A 16,662-nucleotide genomic window follows, 5' to 3' on the forward strand; every position below is an offset into this window, starting at 1 on the left:
CGGGCGTTGCCCGGGTCCCCCCAGTCAGGAACCACACCTTTGGCCCCCTTTCCAGTCGCCCCCGGGTGCCCTGCATAGCGACGCCTGACGGACGCCTGAGATCCTTCAACCAGGAGCTCGTAGCGAGGGATCAGCCCCCTGAGAAAGCCCCACCCCCCGTCCGAGCCCTAGATCCAGATAATTGAGGAGAGGACGACATGCGCCAAAAGGACCCGGGAAGATCTGTGAGGAGTGTGGGGCGAGGGCGGCCGGGGTTAGGCCTGGACAGGGCTACAAGGAAGTCCCAGACGATTCCCAAGTAAGAGGGACCTGTGCGAGATTTTTTGAGGAGTGTGGGAAGGGGACGAACAGATTACACCAGGGACCAGGGGGGTGGGACGCAGGGACGAGCAGCCACGAAAATGCCCAGGACAAGCCAGAACGAGACACCCCCAAAAATTTGGTACCCCTTTAAGGCGACTCGAGGGGGGGCCGGTAGGTGGCCGAGAATATAGGATTGGATAATTCTAAAGGTGTGGGTAATTATTTCGGTTCCATGGTCCGGGCTGTTTCCACGGGATCCCAAAAATCCCCCAAAATACCTTTGCTCATGGGGGGGGTCCATCTGATATTTTACCTCGTTGACCGGGGGTTTGTGTGGCACCCCCGGTAGGGTCCTCTGCCCCCCCCTGGGGGAGCTGGCTGCGTCGCATCCGCGATTATCTGTATAACTAACATGTTGTGTTTTTATACTGTGGTGCCAACTCCAGAAATAAAAAGTGAAAGCCAATACCCTATCAATCCCCCGCAAGCCAAGTAATGGGTTCATACCCGTAAAAACCACACACACACACACAAACGTTAACACTCTCAAAATATTCTCAACTGGAAAGATTTGTCTTAAGTCGACCAGTATCGTAAGTCCTGAGAATAGACTCAGATTTTCCTGATTTAAAAGGCCCCATTGTTACCGAACTTTTTTGGGGTGTTTACATACCTCTTCCCACCAGCTTTGGCACTCCCTTGAGTAGGGATAATTGAGTTGTATACGTCCAAATGAGTTACCACTTAAGCCATTGGAAAGAGATTTTTGTTCACTCTTTCCAGAGCGGGTTCAGTGTTCGTTATAAGACTAATACTCCCAATTTTACGTGTAACTTCCCTTTTGTAACTTCACTCTATTTCAGTTGTATATCAATTGGTTATTATAATACATGAAATAACTTTATACATTTAATGGAGTTACTTATACAAGTCAATTCTCTTGTCTCCTGATGAGTCCAATATCTCCCCTTGGAGAATACGAAGAGTTATAATAATAATAATTAATAATTTAGTTTGATTCCATTTGGCATGCAAGACATTGTTGATAACATCTACTGATGTCTTTTTCCATTCCACGCCAATGTCTACTGATGTCTTTATCCATTCCTCGGCTCTTTCTTTTGCCTGATGGCCTCTCAATGGTATTAAATGAACTAGTGCTAGAGCTTTGGAAACTAAGCTCCTTGGCATGCAAAGAACTTTTTCAACTTCCCTCATCGAATTCCAGTATTGAATCTGTTTGTAAAACTCTAGGTCCATAAACAAACCCCTTCACCTCCAAATTCGGATCCACCTTCTTCCATTTGATTTCAGTCATTTTTGAGATATTCAATTTACAGGTCCATATAGAGGATTTTGTTTCGGCTCCCTGATCATCTCTTCTAATGACCAGGGTGGTCCATCTTCTTCATCCTGTTTCTCCTCAGGCATCTCTCCTGATGACTCGACTGCCTGAACACAGCTTGACAGCCCTCTGTTTATTCGGTGATCATCGGCTTCTACTCCTTCAGGAACTTCAATCCTGGAAAGAGCATCTGCTGCTGCATTGAGCTTTCCTGGATGGTACATAATTTTTGACCCAAAGGATTGTGTATTTAGAGCTCTTCTTGTAACTCTGTTGTCTGACAGAACCTCTGCTTCCAATCCCAACACCAAAAGTTTATTTTTTTAAGGCTTCTATTATAGCTTGAGCCTCCTTTCCAATTGTAGTATATCTCCTCTCAGCTGTCAGCTGTAGTATGCAATAGGCCAAGAGCCCTTAACGATCGCACATGTAGTGGAAAGATGTGCAACATTCTCAGACCAAAGACGTATGTACTTGTTGCACATCTTTCCACTACATGTGCGATCGTTAAGGGCTCTTGGCATCCCTCACAAAGTGTTTGACTTTTAGCCATTATCGGCCCATGAGTCAGTCTTGTGTGCCCGATTCTTAGTCTTGTTAATGCAACTTCCACTTTTCGGTCGGGATGGATGCTAGTCACCCAACTGCCAAGGTCATCTCTAATCTCTCGCATTTTATTTCTGGAGATATGCCTCCATTGTTCCTTCCATTTATCGCGAAGACAACTCCTGATGCTGGGTTCCAGGTCGGTGTGTGGGAGAGGAAAACGAGCATCACAAGGCTGAGCGGCAGCTGCCTTGGCCTTCTGATCAGCTCGCTCATTCCCACTGACACCAACATGTGCTGGCACCCAACACAGAGTTATCTTTTTATGTGTTGACATCAGTGCAAGCCAATCTTGAACCTCCCTCACTATTGGATGTGATGAGTTTAAGCTCTTGATTGCTTGCAAGGCACTACGAGAGTCACAAAATATCACAATAGAATGGTTCATAAGATCTCTAGTCATCTTAACTGCTGCAAGGATGGCATGTAACTCTGCAGTGAAGATCGAGGCTGCTAGAGAAAGACTGCCAGATGCAGTCTTCCTTCTGCTCACTGATGCAAAGCCCACACCATTTTCAGATTTCGAACCATCTGTATATATTGCATCCAATCCTTGGTACTTAGAAATGTGCTGAAGAAATCTCTCTCTGACTTCTGCTTCAGATCTCTCCCCTTTCCCAATTCCGACCAAATCCAGCTCGACTTGATTAGTCCAAGGGAGGAATTGGGGAATTCCAACAGCCAGAACCTTAGTGAGACTTAAATTGAGTTCTACAAGATTCCTCATTCTCCTACCATAGGATCGGCTATCCTCAAGGGGGTTGAAAACCAATCTGGATGTAGGAGATCCTGGAATCCTTTGTAGTCTCGTGTAGTAAATCAGGTTCATGTAGTCCTGGTGTAATGAAAGAGGTGGTTCTCCACTCTCAGCATACAGGGACTCCACAGGTGAAGACCTGAAAGCCCCAGTACAGATTCTGAGAACTTCATTATGAACTGAGTCCAACATCCGGAGAACAGTGGGAGTTGCAGATGAATAAGCTTCACATCCATAGTCAAGCTTACTACGAATAAGCGCTCGGTAAAGCCGTAGAAGTGTTGTGCGGTCTGCACCCCAAGATAAATGTGAAAGAACCCGCAAAATACTAAGTGCTTTTGTAGCCTTCACTTTTAACTGTTTGATGTGAGGCACCCATGTATGTCTTGAGTCAAAAATTAGACCCAAGTACTTCACCTCTGCCATGGATTTAGCTAGCTCATTTGCAACATCTTTTTTATCTGTGATGATTATGCCATCTATCTTCAGAGCAGGTTGTGACATGGATATGCTCTTTCCAGCGATCTTACGCACCTTGTCCCATACCCATACTAAGGGGGTCCCAGAGTTAATCAAAGAGACATACTGTCTCCACGACGTCCGTCTAGCCTCCTTTAGCACACGCCTAGCCTTGGCTCGGGTCTTCTTGTAATTGATCAAGGTTACAATGCTGGGGCGTCGTTTCAATTGCCTTAATGCAGCTTTTCTTGCTCTGACAGCTTGTTGGCATTCATCAGACCACCATGGTACTGGAGGTCGACGGTAATGGCCGCTACTTTCCGGAAAGGATGCTTCTGCTGCAAGGTGAATTCGTGATGTGAGGTGATTAACAGCATCTTAAATACACTGGGAATCATTCAGAGATCCTTGGAATACTGCAGTTGATCTAAAAAGATTCCAGTCTGCATGTTCATGTCACCATCTCTGCACTCCATTGGCTGGAATACCATTCACCTCCTGCAAAAGTATTGGAAAGTGGTCACTTCCATGCAAGTCTTCCATGACCTGCCAAGTGAAGTTCAACTGTGAATCAGGTGAGCCTATTGATAGGTCTATATTGGAGAATGTCCCAGTTTGAATTTGGAAATATGTGGGAGTGTCACTGTTCAAAAAACTGCATCTACTCTAAAGAACAAGGACTCCAAGGCCCTTCCTCGAGGGTTGCACAAAGTGTCTCCCCAGAGGTGATGCCGACCATTGAAATCTCCCAAGAGTAGAAATGGATGTGGCAACTGCCCAAGTAGATATTCCAAATCATTAATGTTCAGATTATGTGGAGGAAGGTAGATGGATGCAACAATGTAAGGTCGTGTCAAGCCTATTCTCACAGCCTTCACCTGCAGTGTTGTCTGCAGGTGGATGGCCTGGAAGGGAATATCTTGACCATTACTGCTACTCTTCCTTGAGGTCCATTGTCAAAGGTTCCATAATGGGCTTGAACTTGGAATCCTCTCAGGAAAATGGGACGATTTTCCCTGGTCATAATCTCTTGTAGGCATACACAAACTGGGTTACATGAAGCTATCAGATGTTGCAGTTCTTCCCATTTTGCATGAATTCCCTGACAGTTCCACTGGATTAGGGTATCCAGTTCTTTATATTATTTTCTTCATAAGGTGTTTGGAAGCACCTGTGGTAAAGGTTTGCCTCACACCTTTAGGCTGTCCCTTTCCAGGATCATGGGAGTACCTTTTTAATATTTGTTTACTTGTGGAACTAGTTTCCACAGGTTTCCCTTGGACCGGTTCAGGATTTCTTTGCCTGGGCAAAGATCGGACCTGAGCCTTTGTTTCAGGGGCATTCTGTCTAGCAGCTGAGGCCCCTGTGGATATTGTGGCAGCTGGAGTCTTTTGGACAGGTTCAGGATTCCTTTGCCTGGGCAAAGGGCATGCCTGAGCCTTTACTTCAGGGGCATTCTGCCTAGCAGCAGAGGCCCCTGTGATGTGGTGGCAGCTGGAGTTGTCACCGTTGAGGCCTCTGGAGCCTTGCCTGATGGCTCCAAAGACCTTACTTTGGGAGGAGTCTCCTCAATAGACCCCTCACTCCTACTCCATTTCTGGTGGAACAACTCACCAGAGGCAGTGTCATCAATTTGGGACTGAGGTTTAGAGAAAGTGGCAGAATATGTGCTGTAAGAAGCATTGGAGGGCAAGGGTTGGTGGGAAGGAGGATGGGCTAGAACCGAAGCAAAGGACCTACCTGGATGTGCAAACAGCACATGGGCACGTCGATTTGCCTCTGGAAAACTAACTTTCTCGTTGCTCCTTATTACCAATACTTTTTCCTTTTCAAATTTGTACCCTTTACATTGCTTTGAAGAAGCTTCATGAGCTTCTTTGCAGTGCTAACAGGATATTGGACCTGGACAGTTGTCATCTCCTTGATGACCTGTTGTACCACACTTTACACATATTCTTGGTTGTCCATTTTCTTTAAAACTTCAAGAGTTGGCCCCACGCCCATAACCCTGGCAGTGGAAGCACCGCATAGGGTTGGGCACATATGGCTTTACCTTGAGGTGGTACCATGCTAACTTAACCGATTCTGGAAGGACTAATGTGTTAAAAGTTAGAAGAAGAGCTGGTGTCGACTGTTCCAAACCATCAACTTTCTTCTTAAAACGTTTTACTGCCACTACATTAAAGTTCTCTATTTCTTCTAACAGTTTCTCCTCAGAATACCTCATCAGGTCTCGGGAAAAGACAATTCCCTTACACTGATTGAGGGTTTTGTAAGAACATGAAACTTGAGCCCCAAGAATGTCGCATATCGCACGCAGACGGTCACTCTCGTCTGGTGACGAAACCTCAACTATCAGGCTACCATCTCGCTGTGGGGTGATGCGAGGATCACATTGACATACTTCAACAATTTTTCGATGTACTTCAAAAATATCAAGATCCATGATAGATACACCATCAATGGTCTTCACTACCAGGTACTTACTATATGAAATGCTTTCATATTTACCAGGTAAGATTTCCTTAGTGGATTGAGGAGGATTTTTCCCCTTCTTACCTGGTTTGGGAGCCCGGGAACCATTACGATTCCCATTCTTGCCCTTTGGAAGCTGGAAAGGTTCCAGAGTGACAACATGTGATGTTTCAGAGGGAATGGTCGGGGGATTACGTAGGTCGTCAGGGAAAGAGCTAGATCTTTGTAAATTTGTAGCACTCATACAAATTGAAATTCTTCATTTCCTCACCCCCCCCACCCACCATGGAGTCCAACGAGGGGAAGCTATAGTTGGGGTTCAAAATCTCCCAACAGCCACAGGGTTAATGAGGAAATATATGCAGCCACTATTGCAGTACTGATGGCAGTCGCGGGACCTATGCGCTACCGACTGAATAGTGTCTGCTTGACCCTAGCCATATTTGACCAGCCGATTGACTTGACCGGGCCTTGATCAAGCCACCTGTCTAACCAGAATAAAGGACCAAAGAGGTGTGTTGCTAGCTGCAGGGCGCAGCGTGCAGCATCGCTCAACCTCTAGGACTCCTGTCTCCTGGTAATACGGGATGCCACACACGGCGAACACACATGGGCGAGTTCTCCCTGGTCCAAGATGGAATGAACCAGGGGTGGGTGCACCATCCCCTCTCTTAGGCCTTGGTGCACCAGGAAGCCATTTTGTCTCATCCCTCACTGGTAACCCCTCCAGTATGGGTAGCCCTCTGGTCCGGCTCACCAGATCATTGGGACCTCAAGCCCCCCCATCGCGGCAAGGCGGCTTCCGTTAGGGGGGAATCTTTTGATGAGGAAGATATGACTCTCCTGTTGACTGCTATAGTCACTGCAGTAGCAACAGCTTTGGGGAGGTCCAGTGAGGAGGCGGAGAAGGCAGTCACAGTTGCCATGACGTTAGTGACCCAGACTGTTGCAGTCCTGAAAGGAAGGAAGCTGAACAGATTCAAAGCAGCCCCACCCTCACCCCAGGACGAGACTCCCCTCCCCACTCCAACCCTGGCCACGCCCTCACAGGCAGAGTCAGAACAGGCTGAATCTGTGCAACCAGTGCCAGAGCAAGCTGACCCTACTCAGGTAAAGTCTGCAAAGAGAAAAGATACACAGACATAGCCCCTGAAGTGAGAAAAGCTAAACTCACAAAAGTCAGAGCTACCAAAGGCTCTCCACCTCCCAGTGGACCCACAGTTAGCCTGACAACAGATGAAGATCCCTCAACCAGTGACAATGGAGTTGTCAGACTCCGACACAACTGGCTCTGAAGCCGAATATAAAGACGTCTCTGATGTAACTATCACCAAGTAACATCATGATACACAATCTAAGCATACTACAGTAGAACATCTATGGCTTTAATACAAAGAATGCCATCCTCCATGCAATAGTGCGATCAAGGAACATTGACACTGTCATGCTCCAGAAGACATTAATAGAGGAGACTATTCGCCCTGGTCAGAGCAACAATCCCTTGCTCTGCAATAGCCAATGCAGCGCACTGTGGAGAGGATATTGAATCTCTTGCTGTTGAGATTCACCTGACTGGGGGCCCCCTCAAGCTGTACAATGTGTACAGCAAGCCAGGCTGTAGAGCTTAGACATCAGCCAGGTCTGTGCCAATGTAGCACAACACCGAGTGATCATAGGGGGAGACTTCAATGCACACCACCCAATCCTGGCTCCCTGCAGGGCACCGGATGCGGCAGGTTTTCCCCCGAAATCGCTCTTCAGCTAAGAGCTAGCCCATGTCAAAGGAGGGGTCCTATACCTCACCCTGGCCACTGCGGCTCTGGTGGAGAGAATTAGATGGTGCGTCAATGAGACTATCACAAGTGACCATTATGGCACTGTTACTACCCTCATGGATGCTGGCCCAGCCCAAATGCTACAAGCAAATCCAAGATGAAAACAGACAAGGCCCACTGGCAAGCCTTTAAGAATGCCTTGGCCCACTGTCTTAGAAGCAATGAACCCCCACAGAGTGAAAACGTGGAAGTGCTTGAAGCCAGGCTTATCAGTGCCATAAATCAAGCAGCCTCACAGACTAAACCTAAAACTCGGCCATGGTCCAGGAGTTATAAAGACACCTGGTACTTTAATGACAAGATTAAGAAAGTCAACCACAGAGTGAACATGTGTAGAAAACATTACCGAAGGCAAAGGAACCCCTGACAACCTAGCCCTCCTAAGGGAAGCAGTTAGGGACGCCAAGGAAGCTGCCATAAGAGTGGCTGGAATGGTGTGAGTCCTTTGACCACCGAACCACCTTTACAGAGCTGTGGCAACGGGTAAGGCGAGCTACTGGCCGCTCAGCCCCGAGGTGCACACACCATGACCCTCAAGCAGAAGCAAACAGACTGGTGTAGTTCTCTGCAAGAAGAAGCAGCAACAGTCTGCCAGCTGAACTGAGGGCAAACCAACAATGCCTACAACCAGGCAGACTTGCTCATATCAGAGAAGGGCAGCCAAACCCAGTAACTCAGATGTTATCTTCTCTCTGAGGGAACTAAGACACACCTATAAAAACAGTTCTTGCACAGCCCCGGGTTCTGATGGGATCTCCCACCTAGGACTGGCAGTTGCATTCTTGCAACTCATCAACAGGTCCCGGGAAACTTCCAGTCTACCCAAGAGCTGAAAGAGGGCCATCATAGTTCCCATCCCAAAACCAAAGGAGACAGAGAAGTACCGCCTCATCTCTCTCCTCAGCTGTCTGGGCAAGACGGCCGAGAGAATGGTATTAAACCGACTCCAATGGAAAATGGGACCCCCACATGAACACCTTCATGGGTTCACAAGGGGCATGAGCACAGCACACAGCATAACCATGCTCTTAAGCACAATCAGCACTTGTCACTTCTGTGGTATTATTCCTAGACCTGGAGAAGGTCCTCTTGCTATTCAGGAGAACCTTATCCAGAAGGGAATCCGAAGAAAGCTCCTGGCTTCGATAGGTGACCATTTCAGGAACAGAACAGCCAAAGTCATATTCCAAGGTCACCTGTCACAGCACATGCCACTAGAAAACGGAACACCACAGGGTGGGGTCCTCAGTCCAGCCTTTTTCAACACCCTAATATCCTGCATCTTCAACATACAGCTCCCAGTGGGGTGCAAGATCATCTCCTATGCAGACGACCTTGCAATCATCTCCACTGGAGCACACTGCCTAAGTAAAGCCCAGCGTTGTCTGGACCGTGTATCTGAGGAGTGCTGTAGGACAGGACTAAAGATCTCTGCAGCCAAATCCAAAGCCATGTCTCTGAGACTAAATGTTCAAGGCACAAGTCTAAGAATCCAGGGAATGGACTTAGAATGGGTCCAGGTCTTCCAATACCTTTGGGTACTGCTTGACAGGAACCTCTCCTTTGCTTGTTGACCGAACCAAAGCAAGACTGTTTGTCATCAGAGCAATGTCTGGGAGATACATAGGGACTAGACATAAAGTACTAAGATCATTCTATGTACATGCCATTCGTCCCATTGTGGACTATGCTCCTGTCTCCCTGATTGCTGCAAAGCCAAAATTAAGAGAAAAATTGGAGACAATTCAAAATGAAGCCACCAGGATCATTCTGGGTGCCCCAAGGTGGACGAAGGCCCTCAACCTCCTCGTGGAGGCAAACCTTCTCCCCCTGGATTCACAAATTGATCTAATGGCAGCTCAGTTCTTTTCAAAGGTCATCCGAGCTCCCAGGAACACAAACATGAGACAAAAAATACTCAGAACAAGAACACAGCCAGGGTGTTGATACGCTATCAGCTCAAAGAACAACTACTTGCCAAGGGTATGGATTCCCCCACTCCTTGTTGAAGCCCCGCCGTGGACACAAACCTTGATTAAGTTCTCTTTTATGAGAATCAATACCCCATGCCTAGTTTAAAGGCAGAAGCTGAGGGGTAATTCCAGCCATCACTCCTCCGGGTAGTAGAGCCTACTTCACGGATGGATCAGTCGATCCCTTAAACCACACTGCAGGCGCTGGCTTTGCAGCAAGGGATGCCAAACAATCCATGAGGGTAACAGACAACGCCTCCTCGCTACAGCCAGAGGCAGTTACGATCATAGGAGCCGTAGTCCACGCTTCCCTGAGGGAAGGACACGTGGTCATACATACAGACTAGAGGGCAGCCATTGACTGTCCACAGCAAAGCTCACCCAAACACAATATCTACCTACTGACCACTATCCTCACAATAGCACAGAGGATTCTTGCACAGGGTAGAAGAATAATCATAAACTGGGTCCCTAGCCACATAGGCATCAGAGGGAATGAGCTTGCTGACAGATTAGCTGACATTGGCAGAGGTATGCCCTTAAATCCCATGATCATAAAACCGACCCGAAAAATCTTAAGCCAGAAGTGTAATGCCACAGCTCGTGCCTTCCTCCTGCAGCTTCACAGAGAGAAAACGAGATCCTCCCCCTCGGCCAGATGGTACTCAGACGCCACAGGTTATGAGCCACTGGCACTCTCTATAGCAATTAATAGAAGTACCGAAGTCATTCTTCGCAGAATCAGACTAGGTTACCATTGTGCATGGCAGTTCATAGAAACAATTGACCATGAAGACAGGTGTTGCATACCCTGTGGCGAGCCGAACGCCACGCTGGTACATTACTTACAGAATTGTGAGAACACAATTTCTGATACAAGGACCGCCCACAACAACCGCCGGACTGATAGTGAGATGATGCTATATGTATCAATGAATGAATTAATTTCCTAACGCTCATGAAAGATTCCTAACCTCACACACACACACACACACACACACACACACACACACACACACACACACACACACACACACACACACACACACACACACACACACACACACTTCTTCGTACTATTTTTCTAAATAAACTTTAAGAATTTGAATGAATTTGTCCTCTACCTGGATTTCTTGACGAAGCTGACTCCCCATTTTTCCAAAGTAGAATGGAAGATCAACGACGAGCTCCCTTCTTGGAAACCCTAAGTCAGGGGTGCCAACTTAAAATCTTCAAGACGTTGGCCTTCAACCAACGTCTTGAGAGCCAAAAAAGGTACATGCCTGGCTTCCCATGATTACGTTATCCAAACAATCTGATGTTACGCATCCGTATGTAAAGGTTATTTTTTTTTATAAATTTTAAATAATGACACTAATGGTAATATGTATATTTATATGCATTAATCAGTAGCTGAGTCTCCGATTTAAAATTGTATAATGTTTTTCATTTGTGATAGTAATATGCATCTTGCCTCATAATGGCAATATGATAGTAACATAATTATAAATGAAACGTTTACCATTATGAAGTAAGGGTTATTCATGAATTTCCAGTCTCTTAATCATATATTGATTTCCTTCATGATGATCATTTCACAAGCTAATTATTCTCCTTGTAACCCCCGCGGGCCCTTTATGTTCATCACAAGTGATACATTTGACCTGCGTGCCACTAATTTGACACCTCTGCCCTAACTCGTCGTTTTACTGACCGTTTTCAATGCAAGGTCTAAACAAATACTTATTTGCTTTCCCCCAGCAAACGTATCTCTTTGCACTAGTACGCTATATTCAGAGGACGTTTCAAATCGCCCTCTTCTGCCATGAGTAGAACACACACGATCAGATGGACTGGTGAGCTGCTCGCAGTGTATTCCCTCCGTTGATGTTCACGTTTGCAGACTGGTGAAATCTTCTCGTGTATTAACCTCAACAACTTTCTTTTCTTTTCCTGACAGCATCCTCGCTTACCACATCCTCATAGTACTCCCTTATGCCAGCCACCCTTCTTATAGACAGCCTTACCCTTCGACCGATATGATCTGCCTTCGTTTCCGTTTATCTGTCCTCACTTGCCTCTCGTGTAACGTATGCTTTCCCTCTCTCCCTCTATACTCTTTCCTCTTTCTCACTTCTACAGACCGGAAGGCGAAATCATGATGGAACTGTTGCCTCACCCTTCAATTTAGTTTGTGTTCAATATTTTTTTCTCTCTCTCTACCAAGGCCAGTGTCGCAATATTTTCCAATTAACTTCTTTGTTTTGGGATATTTTTTCGTTTATTTCTGCATCGTGCAGTACAAGACATAATCAATTCGTAAATCTTTATTGGAAGTATTAGCGGTGTCTAAATTAAAATTAAAATTTAAAACACTATCCCATTAGTTACATTTTTTTTTTTTACATAATCTGGAAGTTACAATTTTTATCTGGCAATACTCATGTGGTATGTAGTATTCCGTGAGTGGAGAGGTCGGTCTCTGATGATTTATTGCATATTTCGTTAGGCAAAAAAAATCATACATCTTGCTTCATCTGAATTTCGAGGAGTTTGGATAGTCACAATGATCTCCCCTTCATAAATAGTTGCTTGTTTAATAATCTTCATTGACACTTGGCTGTTAAAAGACGTTTCTTATTTTTTATATATTTCACACTAGAGAGAGAGAGAGAGAGAGAGAGAAAGTGAGAAAGTAATGGATACACGAGAGTTAATGTTTTTAAGTGAAACATTTTTTGAAACCTGAAAATTGACTTAAGATGTGCTTAGTAAACCGTCCACCTTAATGCTATACGTGATGACCTGTCAATATGCACTGCAAATCTTAATATTAGTTATTATCTATGTGCATTTTGGACCTCTAACACGTCATTATCATAAATATTAAGCATTAAGCAATTGGGTAATTTGTTCATTATTTCCACAAGGAAGCCGCGCAGAGACAATGAATCGGGTGAGGAAACCTTATGATTTACATTTACAGATAATATATGTAATTCGCAGCGAGGGCGGAGGTCACATTTCATATCTCACCTCGTTTGACCGAGAGTTCGTGTTAAGCACCCGACGCGGTATGGTCAGCTCCGCCCTCTCCCTCCGGCCAGCTGGCTTGCGACCCACATACCGCCTTACCCATAACTAGACATGTCTCGTGTGTTCTTATACTGCGTGTGTCAACTCTTAGAAATAAAGAGTGAATGCCGAATACCAGTATAACTACCCCTCTGCTCACCATTGTATGAAGGATGATAGCCTTTTACATCCATTAATCAAGAGACCGGCCGGGCAGCTGTTGACCGCCTGGGTCATGACCTCACCTCACAGCGATAACTAGAAGGCCATGGAGGGGGTAGCCGAGGGTAAACAGCTGTGTCCCCACCCCCTAGGGTTGAAGCGACCCAGCAATACCCGAAGGAGACAATCCGAGTCCGTTCCTTGAACCGCGAGCACCTTCCCCCTTAGCCGTAGGAGCTGACGCCGCCTCCGCCACGACTACCGCGACAAGATCAACTTAAAACTACGTGTCTGTTCTTTCAATAAAGCTGAGAATTAGACACTGAGTTTTCCTCTGGACCTGCCAGATAATATAGTGGTATTCTAGTATAATTCAAATTAGAGACCATTATACACACACACACACACACACACACACACACACACACACACACACACACACACACACACACACACACACACACACAACACACACACACACCACACACACACACACAATATAATAATAATATATATACATATAATAATATATAATAATATATACACACACACACACACACATACATATATGTGCGCACACACACACATATTTACAAACTCATTGTTAAGAAATAATTTGAGATGAAATGTCATCGATATTTGGCTGTCGTAATTGTGCTAAAGTTGCCAGTTATACCAGTTCCACTTATTTTTTTTTTTTAAGGTAAATATCTCGTATTTCAAACAATAATGTTGGCATTGGGTAAAATATTGTAATGTTTCCACACCTTTTAACATAATTCTGATGGTTGTTATTAGCTGTCAGTGAAAATATTTACGAAAAATCACGAGCTTATCACAGGCTTCGTTACAAACAAGAGCACTCAGTTCACAGAATACTGAATGCTATGCATATATATATATATATATATATATATATATATATATATATATATATATATATATATATTATAATATATATATATATTTATATATATATATATATATATATATTTATATATATATATATATATATATATATATATATATATAAACAGTTGGAACTGCGGGAAACTGTATATGAGTAAGAAAATTAAGAAAAAAATTATCACATCATTAGAAATTAGAGTACATTGTTTGGTTTTATATGTAAATGCGTGATGTCACTGACAATTCAAAAGGTGCTACTTTAATTTCATTTTCATGCATTCAGGTTGGAGATGTTTCTAATATTTTGAGGTAGATGATTCCAGGTCTCAGGTTCATGGGTTTGCATTTGTCTTGATCCTGTCTCTGTATATGATCTTTTGATGTACAGAGAGTTAATTTGTCTTGTTTGATTACCTGTTCATTGTCCATTATTCGGGCAAAACTGACGGGCAAACCAAGGGAGTGGCCGTGCTCGTGGTTGAGCGAAATCACCAGGTAACGTTTACCTGAAAATTTGACTGTTTGCTCGAGTGCTGGCAAAGCCTGTGTGTCGTCATACACACCTGAGTTATACAACACCTGCTTTGCTCGGTAAACGTGCGAGGTCCGCGGCAAGGTTTATATAAGTAAGGTCTCGTCACTTGCGACTTCTTTACAGCTTTGGGAGATAATGTTTATGACGTCACATGGTGCTGGCTGATAACGGGGGGGGGGGGAGGATTAGAGAATGGTAGAAGAGGGGAAGGAGATAAGAAGGTCTATATTTACTCATATCGACCTTGGGATATAATGGAACACGGTGGCCCACTTGAGCAAAAAGTAGTGTTTTTAGACGTTGGTTCATTTAAATACATATATATATATATATATATATATATATATATATATATATATATATATATATACATATACATATACATATACGCATACATATATACACATACACACACTTATATATATGTATATATACACATATATGTATACATACATACACACACACACACACACACACACACACACACACACACACACACACACACACACACACACACACACACACACACACACACACACACACACACACACACACACACACACACACATATATATATATATATATATATATATATATATATATATATATATATATATATATATATATATATATATATACACTTCTTCTTTCAAGTGCCCTGTCCCACCAGGACGTTGGCGATCATGGATTTCCATGATTTTCTTGGCAATTTAGAGCGGTGGTTTGCCATTGCCTTCCGCCCGGTGTTTTTATCGAGTCACCATCTCTATTTACCCGGCACTGATTTGGGCTGGCTTGCCCACCCAGCGGCTAGGTAGGCAATCGAGGTGAAGTTCCTTGCCCAAGGAACTTCATCGTATCTAGGTTCGATTTACCTACAATTATTTAAATCAGCGCGCGTGCTCACATATGCGCGCGGGCGATGCGTGTGTGCATGGATGCACCCACGCACTCTCATGCGGCGATTGGTGTGTGCACTTGCACTGATTATATATATATATATATATATATATATATATATATATATATATATATATATATATATATATATGCCCTGGCTTTGTGCAGTCTACATTCCATCCTCGAACCCCCAAAGTTTACTCTAAGTGACGTCACGTGCGGGACGAACGAATTTGGAATACATGGTGTATATAAGTACTTATGTAAACCTTGGCTCAGTGACGAGACCATATCATATAGACTTAATGTAGGAAATTTCCCGGTTTTAGGGATGTTCTTGCAGCTATATGGAAATGGAGGAAAAATCAAATACACCAAAAATCCTGGGAAATTCGAGAGAACAATATTTAAAGTTTTCATTTTTCTCTTACAATTTTGAGTATGTATTGCCCATCTTTAATGACCAAAACGACGATACTATTAACGCTGCTTAAAACCAAGCTATTTAAAATCCATCCTTTTGGTGCCAGAGTAATATCACAAATAAATTTACCTTTAGTTGAAAAAGTTGTAATTCGAGGTTGGATAAATGTGTACTCTACACGTCAAGACAACATTTGATATTTACGTATATATATTCGCTGCTGCATACAAATATATATATATATATATATATATATATATATATTTATATATTATATTTACATAAATATATTTAATATATATATATTTAGTATTATTGGCTGATCCCATGATTTGCAGTTTTTTTCGTGATGAATCATAGCAACTCCGTGCGGCTATAGATTTCCTTCTTCTTTTCCAGAACAAAAGAACTGTCTTGTTTCCTTTAGTTTTGAAACTTCCATTACTTTTCCAATTGGTCTCACTGATTCCTAGTATTTGAATGTTGTATCTATCCATTTCGTTACAGACAGTATGTAATTTACCCATCTCTTCATTTTCCTTACGTTCCACGTTCCGATTTTTAATGTGTTTCTTAATTGGACATGTTTTCTTTATCTCTTTGTCTTCCAGAGATGTTTAACATTGTCAGCCTGGTTGCCCACTGACTAACGCGCCCCTTGATACCCACGCGACGGGCGATGTGGTATGAATTATCGTTTCTGTATTTAATCATTGGTGTAGAGATTTGTCAGGAGAAAAAAAAGTTGAGTGGAATCCCCAGGTCCTTCTCAACTTGCAGTCTCCAACTAACTAGGAGGAACTATCTCTGCCGCTTTTAAAACAGTTACACTGTAATACGCCAGACATATTATTTGGTGAAACCAGTAATCAGTAGAACTGAAGGTGTTTTCACCAGATATCCA

This window comes from Penaeus monodon, chromosome 3 (genome assembly GCF_015228065.2).
Source record: "Penaeus monodon isolate SGIC_2016 chromosome 3, NSTDA_Pmon_1, whole genome shotgun sequence".
NCBI classification, from domain to species: Eukaryota; Metazoa; Arthropoda; class Malacostraca; order Decapoda; family Penaeidae; genus Penaeus; species Penaeus monodon.